This window comes from Metopolophium dirhodum, chromosome 3 (genome assembly GCF_019925205.1).
Source record: "Metopolophium dirhodum isolate CAU chromosome 3, ASM1992520v1, whole genome shotgun sequence".
In the NCBI taxonomy this organism is placed as follows: Eukaryota; Metazoa; Arthropoda; class Insecta; order Hemiptera; family Aphididae; genus Metopolophium; species Metopolophium dirhodum.
The window spans coordinates 36605867-36622976 of NC_083562.1; the positions used below are offsets into that span (position 1 = coordinate 36605867).

Sequence of the window (17110 nt, forward strand, 5' to 3'; positions counted from 1 at the left end):
CCCATATAGAATAAACGCAATAATTATTAATTTATTATTGGCTTTCCCTATGACTGAACACTTCTATACAATAAATCACCGACTCGAATCAGTCACGGAAGAATAAGAATGTATAGCAAAAAAACGTTACAATTAAGTACCGTAGGACCCAACGGTCATTTCACTCATTTAATATAGATTTAGTTTGAAAAAAACTATATTAAAACCAAAAAATTATTTTCTCAAATGTAATACTTATTTTTTTTTTTCAATTTGATTAATAACTTTCTATCCGGAATAAACATTGTCAGTACTTATAATTTCATTGTTTGATTTTATTTCGAACAACAAACTATTTTACAATAGGATGGTATCATGCTAAAATCAATCAAAATCCTGCACAAAAGTTTGAAGATGTCGCATTTAGTAGGTACTCAAAAGTAAAATTGTTTGACTTAGGTTTTAGTTGAGCAGTGATCTGTGATTTATGCTAGGTATCTATGCAATTATATACTACCTATATAGTATAATGATAATATGAAATTATGTATACATATTTATACTACAGGAATTATTACATAATATAGGTCCACATTTGTGAAGTTGAATATTTTTTCCTCGTTTGTATAAAATTTTAGGTAAACATAGTATGGTAAATAATTGTTTTAGGTCAGGCAACTCAAGCGGGAAAACTGTCCGTATTGTTATCATCGATAACCTGAAAGTGAATCAAAGATAATTATTTATAAATACGATTAATTGAATAAAAGTAATATTTTTTTTATAATTTGGGGTTTTGATCGTATTTGAACAATTCGATGTGCTCGTTTCTTTGTCAAAACTTTCCGGACTCCGGTGCAGTAAAAAAGTTCATCATCTCTGATGTGCATAAAAAATACTAGGAGCTCATTCACCTTGTAGAGAATTAAACATGGATAGTACACGCTTTAAAGTCGTAATAATATGTAATATGTCGATACCGAAAGGCCGATAAGTAATATTAGCTATAGTGTGCATTTTTATATCAATAAATACCATAATATGTTCATGGTGGATTTATAATTAATATAAATCTATTATAATATACGAATGGACTTCTATCTATCTGTCTGTCTGTCGTCCATTTGTATGTAATTAAGAGGAAGCTATACCCGCATATATTTTCTCCGTTTTACAAAATGTAAAGCATAACAAGAACTGTTTTGCGAGGGGAAGAACCACTCAGTCTGTGGTGCAGGAAAATATTCACACTATAAAGAGGAAACCAATTATTGTAAAAGGTTGTTTTTATTTTTTGGCTATCAGAACTGAAAAAAAAAGTAATTCAATTTTCAAAACTCCAAATTAATAAACTTTTAAACAATAAGAACTTTTTTCGTATTTGTGATATCGAAAAAATATAAATATCGTTACACAGCAAATGTTCTTCTCTTTATAGTGTAAAAATTTGGTTGCTTATCTTGGACTACGGCCTGAGTGGTCCTCACCAGCGCAAAACAGTTTTTGCTATGTTTTAAATTTTTAAGACGGCGACAACACATGCGGGTGTAGCGTTCTCTTAATAGACTCCAAAACTGCTGGTCCATTTTCAATTAAAGTTCTATCAATATGTTCCTTGAGACTTGGAGGGTGTTCATAACTTATTTTTTTAACCCCTATATAAAGGGTAGCTTTAAAACATGAATTTTGTAATTGAAAAAGAATATTTTGTATAAATCCCCATTGGTTAGGCTTTACTTCGATTCGTTTAACTATAAACGACCCGTTCGAAACGTATCTCGTTTTAATTGCAGTTCAATTGAATTAGAACAAAATAATGTATAATATAATTGCGTGTTATAATTGTTTTGTTCTCATGACGAGTAGTTCCAAATATTTGACAGACCATATCCGTTTTCCGGTCTGCTTGACCATTCTCGAAGAATTTGCTTCGGTTTTGACAGCGTGTATATACATACCGGGCCTTTTGTAATTTTTCCGAGCCAAATCATAAGGCTCTATACCTATATTTAATTAAGCGCAGACACGGTTTTTTTTTTGGAGAAAACCACCTGTATTTCCTGACGACTGACACCCTCCCGCGGTATAGGATTGTAATAATAATAATAATAATAATAATATAACACGTAATAGACATTATAACAAGTCAATGCGGTCGGTAGGAGGTTCCCGAGATAAATAACCAATTCCCAGCAGTACGCCGCTATATTGCACCTGTGTGCCTTATGAACATAACTGTACACAATCTAGATGGTAATGAAGCATCTATATAGTCACGATCTGTTCTTTTGTCAGTAGTCCGAGGCGGCTCTGCGGCAGCACGCATTACTAATTTTTTTATAATTATATATTGTGTTTTTTTTATACACACACACACACACATACACGATGTGATCGTATTGTATACACACGAAAAAAAACGGGTCATGTATATAATATTCGTGTCCAGAGCGTATATATTATTTAGGGATCAGTAATAATTGCATGTGCGAGATCGCAAAGAAAGTATATAATATTGAAATTCGAGTAGGTAGGTACCTATAGACGTTGACCATCGAGGTTAGCAGTGTTCAGGTATATAATATACATATTATAATGATATTGTTACCTATTAAGTTGATATATTATATATTATGTAGTTGTATAATATATAATATATATTTTCATTTCGCTATTGCGGGGGTACGACGATGTGATTTACTTTCGATGTTTATAATAGGTACGAATCGACGTCCGAAGAGTATTATTTTGTAATTCGATGATGAAATCTGCTTGGTTAATAAATATTATACCTAATATAATATATAATAATATAGATTATTGCAGCAGGTGTAGGTACTCGCAGACGGTGTTCTGTGAAAGAGGTTTAGATGCGCTCGACTATAATATAAAATATTAAAACTATTCTACCGATATAATTTTATAAATAAATTCAAACAGCCTAAACATAAATATAATATTTAAGTATTAAACCTGCGGTATACATATTATATTGTATGCATGTCATCAGTGATATCCCGCTTACTGCAGAAATACAGTATATTATATTGTTGTCACGATCTCTGTTGCATTTGTCCTCAATTTATTCGAAATTGGTGATAATTGATATTTACTAATATCAAATTGAAAAATATTCGATCGTAGATAAAGTACGGATAAAAATACATACGATTCCAAACCAAAAAACCAACGTACAATTATTTATAATTTGATTTTTGACATAACATAAATAAGGTGCGAATGTCTGTTACTTAAACATCTTGCAATTCGCGCGTATACCTTTATAATCATTATTCATTTGATTAAAATTTTAATCACTCCTGAAGGTTTTAATTTGTATTACGTTAATAAAAAAAATGTGGGCAGTGCATGGGTTTCACTGTGAAACGTAAAATGTTTTATTTCAATCCCAATTTTTTTTTTTTAAGTTCAATTGTAACATTAAATTCTAAGGTTGATGATAAAATACTGACGAAAAATCAAATTAGTTTGCTAATTATTAGGTACCACAAAAGTATAAAAACATATAGATATTAGATACCATACAAATTACTAAACATGTTTTATTATTTAATGTGTATAAATTATGTGTATAATTATAAAAATACAATTTCATTATTAGGTAGAAATTTACTACCAAGTTCGTTCTTAAGGTTTAAAAATAAATTATTTTATAATATTATTGAATTGAAATTTCGTAGGTGTGAATCGAAGATAATGTATAAAAATGATTGTCTTAAAAATATTGCGAACATTTTCAAAAAGTCCATTGAATAATTTTATTTAGTATTTCAGTCTACTCATTTTATATTGTTCCATTCTCGGTTAAATATTTAAATGATTCTTTTTTTTATAATATAGTTACTGTAAAATAATTTTAATTAGGTACGCGTGTCATTGTTACCTAACGGAATTATAAATTATACGTATTTATCTTCACATAACAATATATTTATATAATTTATATACATAAAATGCGACTCTATATGGGTGGTTAATCGCAAATTAGATTGCGCCGAGCAATAATAGTTACGTAGTTGCGGCTTATATAGATCCATATCAATACACGCAGGTAATAATAATACATTTATTACCTACCTACCTCCTATTTGAATCATTGTGATTCTGCATAAATACTTTGTTCGGGTTCATGTTTTCTGTTATTTAGACATTCGTCGGATGCTTATAACAAACCACAAGTCCACAAGGATTTCTCAATCGCGAGATTACATCTAATCGAGAGTCATTGCTGCCTGAACCAGATCGTATTTAGAAGACCATTGTTTTGTCTGTTAAACACTATTGGGCAAAGAATAATTCCACTAGACCGTGGCTCGTGGTGTTAAGTTCCGCACAAATGGACATTGTAATAACACCGTAAAAAGACGGCGATCCCATACGTTTAGGTAGGTATAGGTAGATAATATTCAACATTAACGCGGAAATATTATAGGTAGTCGTTTGAACTTTCGACCATTTTTTTTTAATCTCAAACACAACGGACAATATTATTATTTACGGGGGATTTAATCACGCCGAGCATACCTCAATAATAATTAAAACCTTTAGTGATTTATTAATTATTCAACATCTGACTTTTGTAATTTTCAACTACCTACATTTTTAAGGATTGAATTTATAAAAACTTTCATTTTTTATACAGAGTAAGTCTTAAAAGTTCTAATATATTAGGCAATATTGTATATCTAGTATCCCGCCCGACATTTTTAGTATTTTTGCTGATGAACAAGTGATAAAAAAATTATCGTAATGGTGATTATTACTTCGTGACAACGTGATTTCGAAGTATTTCGGATTTGTAATACAGCAGTTTAGTGCCTATAGATCTAGGTCCGACAAATGTGAGTAACCAGTAGATAGGTACCTATAGGCAAGGCTGGGCAAGTTAATGATTTTTTTTTAACTCAATTAAGTTAAGTTAATATGCACCAATAACAAAAAGTTAATCCACACTTTAATTTTTTTCCAACCCAAAACTAAATTTTAAGATATAGTGTTAATACTTCATACAGTATTTCCATATAAGTTAGATTTGAATGATATAAATTTTTAACTTTAAACAATTTACGATACATATTTTTTGACATGAAAACGAATTAGACTGAAATAGTGAAATATTATAAATTTAAAAACTAAATAAATTAACTTAACTTACTTCTTAAAATGAAAAATTAACTCGTTAATTTCACGTTAATTAAGAAAGAAATTTAGTAAGTTAACAGTTAAGTTAATGAAAAGCCAAAAGTAACTAATTAAGTTAAAAAGTTAAAATAAAATTAACTTTTTAACTTAACTTTAATTTTTTAACTCGTTAATGACCAGCCTTGCCTATAGGTATACCTATGTGATCAATGTCGAATCTTGAACGTTTGTACGACTAACGTTTAGTAAATTATATTCAATATTAATTGTCATCGTTTATTTAACCACACACTCTAAATAGTTGAAATTTGAAGTATAGTACTGTATGTATGTAGTGAAGTCTTAATGGTGTTATGCGCGTACATCTAATGGAAGTTTATATTGTTCTTAATACAATAGTTACCTATATTACGAATACACAAAAGAAAACGAAACACACTGAAAAACGGTGATAGAACACAGCTTTAGGTATGTCATAAACTATGTATTATAGTAGATAGACCTATAATATAGAAATTCTATGACGGTGTAGTAAATGTAATTACTTAGTAATTACTGAAAAGTCTTCAACTCAATTGCATTTATATTTATATTATTCAGTAATAATTAAAAATTATAGGTAACCGTAATTATAATCAAGTCTATGAAAACATGTCGATGAAAATCGACATGGATTTCGTTACAAAGATGTGTGTGCATTAATAAATAAAGAATTTTACTGTTCATAGACCATAATGTCAATTAATAATAGTATATAATTATTATATTATACCTACTATAGTTTTAAATATTTTTTACGACAAATTTATCGTTTTCGTAGTGTTGAATAATTATTATTAATTAAAGAATGTGTGTTCATTTTTTCAGTAAAAAGTCATTATAACCTTAAGAATAGTGCTTCAGACGTTTCACAATTAGGACTGAATAGAATGCGTATACGTACAGACGGTATATTGAGAGGAATTTCCATATAAGTACATAACTGATTATTCCCAACTGTTATAGAAACATTTTTTTAAAAACTGTAAAAATAATTACATTCCAACTGTATTAATACCGATGATGTGTTAATTATTATAGTAGATTGAAATATTATCCATTAAAAACTGATAAGATATGATGATCACAATATTAACACGATATCAACTGCACCACGAATGATAAATCTATAATATACCTTTCGCCCACGAAAAGGCGACTTAACAAACTGTTCTTATATAAATATTATAATAATAATATGTAACCCACCCAATATCATAATAGTAAGTTGTAATATATATTATGTTACAGGTAGGTAGCTTTGTTTCGTTTTTTATAAACCGCAATAATCGTAAAATCTTCGTGATATTATAATAATATTATATCGTGATAAATCGATTATTGTGAAGAATTAATTAGATATTGTAGCAGAGTAAGTACCCATCTGACCTAAAAAGAAAACTGCAGAGTTCACCTCAGTCGGTAATAGCTATAGTATGATGTCTATGCGCCTGGGTATATAATATGAAACCAAATTTTGAACGTTTATTTTAAGGACGTCGGGAAAATTATAGCAGTAGTACACCACACCGCACACATATTGTGCAGACAGGGTGTGGAGTATATTACAACACAGCCAGCGGGGACGATACACATTAAATTGCAAAAAAAGATAGACGTCATACCGCTTGGAGGGCTTTGGTCGCGCGTGGTCTCGGCCGGTCACGAGCAACCGCCGCCGTGTGTAACCGTTAGTGGACGGACGGCAGCGCCAAACAGAGTATAGTGTTGTACTTGTAATAAAAATAAAATATATCGTAAAGGTAGGTAGGCGGGTACATATTATAAAATGTATAATAATAATATATAAAATAATATTGAAATGCGAAAGCAGTTCTGGCCGGTGTGTTGTAACGCGACACGAGTCCTGCGGTTTCAAACATATACCGATAATAATATAGGTATATATATGGACTATAAATCGTATCGATATTTTATTCTAACAATATCATATACTGGGCAATGTAGGTATCATATTGTAATCGCGAGCAGTAGGTCCTCGGGTGGATAAAAAAAAAAAAAAAACAATGGACTGCAAAGTTTGATGGAGTAAACCCGCCGGACGATTCTAATCGGAATGTGCATTGTTGTAATCGGTTTTAAAGACAATAATGTTTATGATACGTACATAGTCATACAGGTGTATAATAATATAGGTATACGGTGCAGTACAAGGACTTTCTCGCTGTAATTTGGTCTTAATAGATCAAAAAAGTTACGATTTTATATCGATCGAACTATGCTGATTTTTATTCTTCTCATTGATCTTAAGCATCGACAACTATATTATGGTCATTAGCATTTTTTAGGGGGGTTACGGTCGGTTGAGGAACACGCGTGTATTTGGGGCGAGGATTAGTCACTAAAACCCCGTGTGATGGTCATCAATCCGGGAACTAGCGACGTCGGCCGATGCTTGACCTCAGAACACGTTAGTGACTGAGGCAAACCACTGATAGCCACATCAGGCCCCAGAACTATGATTTATACATCTATACAATATTCTCTTTATCGAATATAATAATATATAAATTAATATAATAATGAGACGGAGAGATAATAGGTATATAATGGTTATATTATATTAGAGAATAATATTATGTGGGTATGGCGTAATGCAGTTACATTTTTATATTATTTTCACATTTCACATATTAAAAGTAAACTTTGCAGGTGTTTATTTATTCATCATTAGTTATTGTCTAAAGAAGGCGTTTGCGCATTGTATTTAATTACAAATATTTATGCGCATATTATTTTCTAATATTCTATAATAATACCTACTATTATTTATATTTAAAAACTCCAAGTCAATCGAACCAACCATTAGATTTAACGAACCTTTAGTTGAGAGTGCAATATGTTATATAGTTATAAATCATAATACAAAGTAAATATTACTATACAGACAAATTTACAAAAAGTTTTCGATTATATTATTTTATATGAATCGTAAAGTGTTGTGGAATAAATTAAAAAGTTTTTATACACACAATATATTTTATCACAATCGGGGGATTGGTTCGTTTTATATTCTCCGGGGGGAGTAAGACAACTACATAGGTTTCATTGTGGCTTTATTTTATTTTGCATAAACATCCGCCGAGGCAGTAAAAGTGCAGCCCTAAAAACAGTTGTTTGTTGAATAGTTTTTTATATTTAGATGAAAACGATTTTTGCGGAGATGGCAGAAATCCAAAATTCTCACTAGCTACGAGAAAATTGCAAACAATTTTAAAACAATGTATAATTCGATAACTTTGCTGTAAAATTATTGTCAACATTATATATGGTTTAAAATATTAATTTTGCTTTGTAAAAACACGATAAGAACATTATAAATGTAGGTATATAATATGTTCTAGCGAATTCAAAGTTTGTATCAACTTCGATTAATTTAAGAATATGAAACTAATATTGTTGAAATTATATTTTGAAGTATAAAATGAACGTTTGTGTTTAATAAAATAAAATTTCAGTCACTGAAAAATATACCAAACAATAGATATATGCCTTACATTCAGAATGATTTTTTATTTTATAAGTAAGAACATAATATAAACATTCGTTAAAGTTTTGAGTATTTTGAAAAAAACGTTTTAGCAGTGGTAACTGTTAGTAACCTTGTAATTTGTATCACCTTGTATATTTTTGTACTTAGTTATCTCTATAGAATGTGCATTTGAAATTAAATTCCGTGAAAGCAAAACACTCGTAAAGATTTTAATTTCAAATAGGTATTAGGTACTCATCAAAACAATGTCAAGTCTGTGTTAACGGAGCACACAATGACTGTCAAGTTGAACAATTACTTGTCAATTTGATTTTATATATAGCATTGTATCTTTTATAAAACAATAATTATAATAGTATAGGTAACTATGTAAGTGTCTACGTCCCATATTGTGGTGGAATTTTTATAAAAGTATATTATATTTGATATTAAAAAAAAAATTGATGAGTTAGCCACGACAATAGTTTCGTGGAAAGGAATATTATTTTTATTCTGCAATCATGTGTTTTTTCTCGAACGGCACTTTCTAGAAAGGTAAATATATTATATACAACTTTGACATATTATGTATTACTGGTTGATTTAAAATTGACAATATTTATGTAATTACTAAACATCAACAGGTACTAAATGCAATCAAATGTGTTTACCTATATTAAGTATATAATCGTTTTGAAAAACATTTGTAGAACTACGGAAAAAAGTAAGCATTAAAAATATCGTATTTGTAGCAATGTGCACGGGGTAAACAGGCGTAGGTAATGAGTAATAACTAATAAGTAATAAGTAATACCATTGATTATTTACTATGTTTTATCAATGGTAATACTTAACGCTAATAATTTTTAACAAAATCGGAAAATCTCTAAATTCACTATACACGTGTTACACTGATGCAGACAATCGAGATCGAAAATTATTTCTGTACTGGAGCAGTATAAGCACGCATAGTCTCGAAAAGTACTAACGTTTTTAAAAATATTTTTGCTTCACAGAAGTAGTTTGAAGTCATTTTATTTATATTTTTGAATGAAAAATGTATTAAAAAAACGAATAGTGCGCATTCCACGTTGACATTCAACAAAGTAAAAACTTAATCAAGATCTCGCAATAGTGAGTAAAGCCTATCAAATATAACAGCAATATAGTAAAGACAAAACGTACATATTTTTTTAAATTTTATTTTGTACAATTCTATTTAAATAATAGATAATGAGAGTTTACAGTTGATAAAATCACCCTGCAGTATATTAACCGAAATTATTCGCGAATTCGTCTCTCCGACTGGTTGACGCATCAATCTACTCACCATATATTAATTATATTCGAAAGCTTCGCGTGAAATGTATAATAATATATACATCGCGTTCGAATCGCTATTTTCTGACGACAATGTTGGATGTAGGTATATACGCCTATATACTATATATTATTATGTACCTACGTCTTAAAAAACAGCTGGCGCCCGTCGATAACTATACCTACCTACCTACCTACGACGCGTTTCCTCCGCAATATAGTTCGATTTTCCTAGAAAGAGAAATCGATTTATATAAATATAGGTATATAGGTTTTTTTTCTCGTCGCAACACGAATCGCCGTACCTATATATATATATATAATATATCATTTCGTGCATCGGTTGGCGGCGTTCAAGCCCTAATAATCACACAATCACGTGCCCTCCGGGTTCATCCACAAGTCACAGGCATAGTCGTGTGTGTTTTGTGCGCTACTTGGTCATTTGCGTCGGGCACGGGCCACAATCGTTACTATATATTATACATATTATAATAAAATATAATAACAGCGTTAAGCCGCGACCGGTGTGACGCAACTGCGGCGGAGGCGTTGGAGAGCAATGTTATGTACCTATACCACCGGAATCGTTCGAGCAGCGAAGTTATATTATTATTATTATTATTATTATTGTTGTTGATGTCTCTGTTGTTGTTGTTATTATATATGCGCATATTGTACTTTCTATAAGACCGTTGGCCTTTTTATTCGTGAAAAAACGTCCTCGTGCTGTAGGTGTGTATAGGGTACCTACCAATGTATTTTAAAAATTTTGACAATAAGCCGTACATACTTTCTTATTTTTGAAAGTGTGCAATATGTATCACGTTTTATATGCGTTTATTTTCTAGTCGAAATACATACATAATTTAGGAACGACCCCGAAGCGGTGTTGTACATATTGTGCACGATGACCATCGTGTACATAGGTTACACCTGCACGCGTGTAGGTATATAATTGAATATTAGTGTTAAAAATAAAATTGGATTTGTATTTTATACATTACATTGTTACCTGTGTGCCGGTATTGTACCTACTTCATAGCGCTGTACGAGACACTGCGCGTACGTTTACTCATTTAAATATCGTATACGATGCCGCACGTTTACGTCAGCTGTGTCCTGCAGGTGGTTTGTCGAGAAGATTTTGGTACTATATTAGGACTGAAAATAGGCGAAATTCTTAGTGATGGGAGAGGGGATTCAGCCCCGTTTCTATGAGTTAAATATATAACCCCGTATTACAGGTGGCTGGAGAAAGTCTGGAGATTTAATGTAATATTTTGTTAAGTATATATGACTTTTGTATAATATACTGTGTCTCGTTCGTATATACTGTTTGAGAGGACTTAATTGAGATTTTTCGGCACTCCCTCTCTATTTCCGTCAATGCAATAGGTATATAAATGTATAACTTCCTGAGCATTTAATGTCCTGATAATATTATGTTGTATAGAATAAACACGCAATACTGTATTAATATAGTCATGTTAAACTTAGACAAACAAATATATGTATATATTAACTTCTGGTTCGGAATGACTTAGACTCGCGGCAACGTTATACCGATTAATTGACAACAATGGACCTATTTCGACACGTAGTTATTGGCATGTGAGAAGATACCTTATTAAAACTTCTATTAGGCTTTTCGATTCTAGTTCCAGTTCCAGTACTAAATTATTTTAGTTCTGGTTCTGATTTTTGAAAAACATATTATATTAAGGTTCCGATAAAAACTGGTAGGTACCGTTTTACGATATTTAACGGCTAAGAGCCTCTAAAAAATATATTCTGTAATTCTTATAAATTAAAATGTACGCTGAGTACTCGAGTAGTGATATTATGTTAGTTTTTTGCTACAGCCGATTTTATAAGTTACACATAAAGTCTAGAAAAATTGTATTGCACACACACCACCTAATAATATCAATGTATGGGTTTACTTCACTACTAAAAATATTATGGAAAACAATTAACGCAAACCCTCATTAATTTTTACACAGTAGGTATACGATAGAAGTACGTATAAAATATTTATCTATATATTTTTATTACGTGGTCGCATATATCGATAATCAGATTATAATATTATAATATAATATTGTATTATCACATAATGGGCACCCCCTCGATGTTATATCGATAAATCATTTGGCAATTGCGGTTCTTTTGTCACAACAATAATAGTATAATGGTTACTTATGATTTATACACAGGTCTACTCGCTCATAATATTATAATAATATATATAATTCATAGTTTCGTTTAAAAGTTGGACATATTTTAATGGTCGAATTATTTTTAAAAATTACGTAAACAATACGATAAATTATACGCAAACAGTTTAGCAATACCGTGGTATACCAGTATAGCAATGTTTGTGTTCATCATAATGTTCTGCATTTGTTTTGTTGTGAAACGTGATAGTGGACCATGGACGAGACAACAGTCTGTAATTCTGTGGTGGAAATTCATAATATTACCATAAACGCCAATGATATAGTTATGTAATTGTATAATAGGTACACTATACATATATACAGTACCTAATCATTAATCAGTGACTTTTTTTTTACTAAATCTACAGTATACAGACATAATATATTCTGTCCTAGATCACGGCATATAACCTCGACTATATAACCATTTTACTCAACGTACCTAGTCATTATAATAATATAATATGTAGTCTATAAATTATAATTTATCGTACACGACGTAATATAATTAAATATAATATACCTACCTAATAGGTATTTTTGAAATATGTTTTTGCATGATGGAGGAATAATTATCCTGAATCGACAATAAATTAAGCATAGCTGTGTACATATTTTGTTGAGTTGTATAGTAAAACATATTGTATATCTATTTATTTTTGTCAGGCTTACTCGGTTTAAATGTCTAATAATATATTATTATATATAGATGTATGCCATCCAACTGCGTGGGTCTACAATAATAATATACCTAATAGTACAATTATATACTGTACATCACTATACACAAGTGTAACTATTAAATTATTTAAATACATAAGTACGTATATTATTTTTCTATTTCTTTTAAATTTTAGTCAAACTTAAATTTTGATTTCGACGGAAACCGACGTCCGATTGTATTGGCTATTGTCGTAGTAAATGTGACCAACTTTATAATATAGTAAAATATGTGACAATTAGGTTACGTATATGAGTTTACATTATAGAATATTCATATAAAAGTGTAGGTCCCGTCGACCAAGCTCTGTTTGGACTAGGTGCAAAGATATTTAAAAACAAATCAACGGTCGATCATCGGATCGGAGTATATAACGGTTAGTAGCGTAGAGTAACGGTCACCGTCGTAATAATTATTAGAATGCACGTCATTGTTGTATACCTCCCTAACTACAACGAAAGACTTTTGAATGTGTTGACCTATGTATAGGGGCACGTTTTCCGTTCGATTTCTACATAATATCTTGAGACAATCGCGTTTTGGGTGTACAATTAATTGAACACACAATATCGTTTTAACATCAACACGAGAGTGTATAATACTTGCTTGTACGGTACTATAATTCGTAATGACCTACATCATATTATTACGATTGCGTGGCTGCGTGCGATATCTATACAGCCTAATAAAATGGGTACCTGTACGATGTGGTACATATTTATAATTAATATTATAAATGCCATATTCTATATTTTTTAATTACCATTTTATACAGTTAGCCATAACTAATAACTTGCGCATTGGCCGTGTAACTATCTAAGACGAATTAAATAAAAGTCGGACGCGCTTTATGCTATTAGAGGACGGACCATACTGGAACGAGTGTTGTTGAATATAATATATTGCGGTGTTCTGATTACGGTTTTAGACGAAGAAATAATAATAATATATCATTTTCGGAGAACAATTTGAAATTATTTTATTTCCATGCCATTCATAATATATTACAATAAAAGTCATATGTAAAAAGAACTATAATATTTTGCGTTTCATAAAAAAAAAAAAACACTTTCAATCACAGATCAGAAGAAATAATAACGAATTTCAACTAGCTTATTACTTTTATATAGAAGCAGAATAAAATATGGATTCACTTTAATGAATTTTAAAAAATAATCATATACTAGATAGTGTCTATAGGTGTTAATCATAGTATGGAACGATAAAATAATTTAAAAAAATGTATTATTCATTTTTTGCAGTACGCATTTACTGTTTATAATCTATATAACTGGTAATATAAAATCATATAAAATTAGAATTTTTAGACTGGCATGTACTACGTATGTACATATATACAGGGCGATTCGCCGAGAATGCTCATTGACTTTATTTCTTTAATAACGCACATATTCAAAAATCTGATTTTGGAATTTTTAATATTACTTATAAATACCAAATTTTTAAATACTTGAGATTTGAGTACTATTTAAGGACTGTCCTGTCTTGTGACGTAAGAAAATCTGCATTTAAAATAAATACCATCTTTTAGATTCTGAGTGGAACGATGAATGTATTGATTTTACAATGATGTGTAAAAGCTCCCAAAAGCTTTTAGATTCACTTTTTCCTACCAGAAAACTAGAAAAATATTGAAAATCAAATCTGAATTTTAGATTCTGAGCGAAGCGATGAATGTATTGATTTTACAATGATTTGTGTTTTTTTTTAATTTTTTTATTTTTGTGTCTGTCATCACCTTTTAGGACAGTAAAAGTGCTTGGATTTTCTTCAACAATAACTTTTCTGATAGGAAAGTGAATGTAGTTGGTACTTTGAGGGGTTAAAAGATAAAGACTTATTTTGAGCTGTTTACGGACATTGTAAATTTCCATTTTTTTTAGTTTTTTTTTCTATAAATATCAATAAAATCTGTCGAGTAAAAAAGCTTGAAAATTTAATAGAAGGCTCCTAGGTAATTGTTTCAAAGGCAGATGAAAAAAAATTAAAAATCCTTAGTCACAGTTTTTATTTATAAGCATTTAAAGTTCAAATTTTGACAAAATACGGAAAAATCACGAAAATTAACAAATTATTTTGAGTTGAGAATTCATAAAAATTTTTCTTTTTAAATCTTCGATTTGAACATGACTAAACAAATATATTAATATAATATTCATATATATTTTAATAATTGTATGTTTAGTCATAGCCTGTCACCAGAGTATTAATGGTGCAGCGTGGATCAGTATTCTTATATAACATTTATTTAAGTTTAATAAGTCATAAGTCATAAACCATTCATTTAAATTTTGACTTGGGTACATTAATATTTAAAAAATCAATTATCCGGAGAATAATTTTAAGTAAAAAAGGTTATCTTCATTTGAAAAAAAGAAGTTTCTGTAGACACGGGAAACTTCTCAAATGGTAAAAAAATCTAAAGTATTAAAAAATATGGTCTTTAAAAATTCCAAAATCAAATTTGTATGACTGCGTTATTAAAGAAAAAAGGAGGCGAGTAATGAGCATGCTTAGTGAATCACTCTGTATAATATTTATTTACCTACGCCTAATGGTCTGTAATTTTACTTCCTCATTAACATAATATATTATTATACTATTATGGTTGATGGTCATGCGATTAATTAAGCACAATAATTATTACAACATTTCTCAATAGATTAACTAACGAATTATTTTATCTCTAAAGTTCTGCTTATCTTTTAATAGATACCGATAACATCTATACCAATGAAGTTATCAACTTACTATACTCGACATAATAATTTTATAAAAATCTATGTATAGGTACTATGCCTATATATAATTTGATATTATATTGCTCAAGTGATAATATTATATACACATGATGTGTACCTATAACGAGAATTAAATTAGTAGAAACACTAAACCTATTATATTATATCGAATATATAGGCGCAATTAATTTTTGGGAGGACCGATTTCCTCACATGGCTATACCTCTATTCATATTCATGCGAAGTCGTGTTTATGACTTATAAATCGTTTATTGTAAATTCTGTATCGCTAGCTACCACGAATTTTAAATGATTTTATATATTTTATTAATATTATATTATTATTGGCTTTATTTTCTTAATCACGCGCATTAAAATAACAAACAAATTTACCCGTCACAGTATAGGTAGTCGCTCATCCCGTTTGCACCAACTATACAACACCGAAATCAAATAATAATGAGTATAAAGAGTTATATGTGTGTAATTTTTTTTTCATCCGTTTCGAAGGAAATATACGCACCTGACATTCCGATTATAATAATATCTACTATTGTGATCACGGATCGATGTACCTACGTGTGCGCGTGTACACCTATATATATGTAATACAGATCCACCGTGTATCCTATCATCTTAAACTCGCAAGTGTTATCAGCTATCTATTGTTATTTTATCTTCTAGAACTGGGCTATGCACACCCACGGCGCGTAGTGCCAATTATTTGATTTACGTGTCCGGAGGATATTACGTGACGTATATTACGGTCCATTATAGATGGGCACGTTTTCCACTGTCTTATTATTATTATTATTATAAGCCCCGGTGCTAACATATAATAATAATAATAATAATAATAATATAATATATAAAACGGTGCAGAGCGAAACGACACATACGAAAACGATTTTTCTTCGAGTTTTCTCGTAAAACACACACACACACACACACACTACACACGTCATACACAAAATTGGGTCGTTCCGTTGACGTATTTCTTCTTCACTCATCACACACTATACAGAAAATACGCATTATACGAGCGCTGACCGGAAAATTCCAATATTATCTGTCCGTTGTTGTGTTGCCGTTGTTGTTGAATATTACACGCGTCTGCCGCAGGTTAGGTATTCCTCCGGTCGTGATCTGAAGAAAGTATATTATATACCTATTTAGAACAAACACAAATCTAATTGCGAACTGTATAATTGGGCGGGGTAGGTAAACATAATATATATATATATATATATATATGTATGTATATAAATGTGTCTTACTGTACATTACGATATCGCGTCTGTTTGTTATTTGTACATACATATTGTGTTCTTGTACTATACGAGTGTAAAGAATTGAAGTGGGTAAGTACCTAATAATAATACACGAAAAAGAAGAAACGAATGCGATCGAA

The 17110-nt window shown here is 30.2% G+C and overlaps 1 protein-coding gene across 2 annotated transcripts in view; it reads left to right on the forward strand.

Annotated features, from left to right (window-relative positions):
- LOC132941687 (protocadherin Fat 4) overlaps window positions 1-17110 on the forward strand; it is a 48091-nt gene that overhangs the window by 9028 nt on the left and 21953 nt on the right. The gene's annotated exons all lie outside the window — the stretch shown is intronic.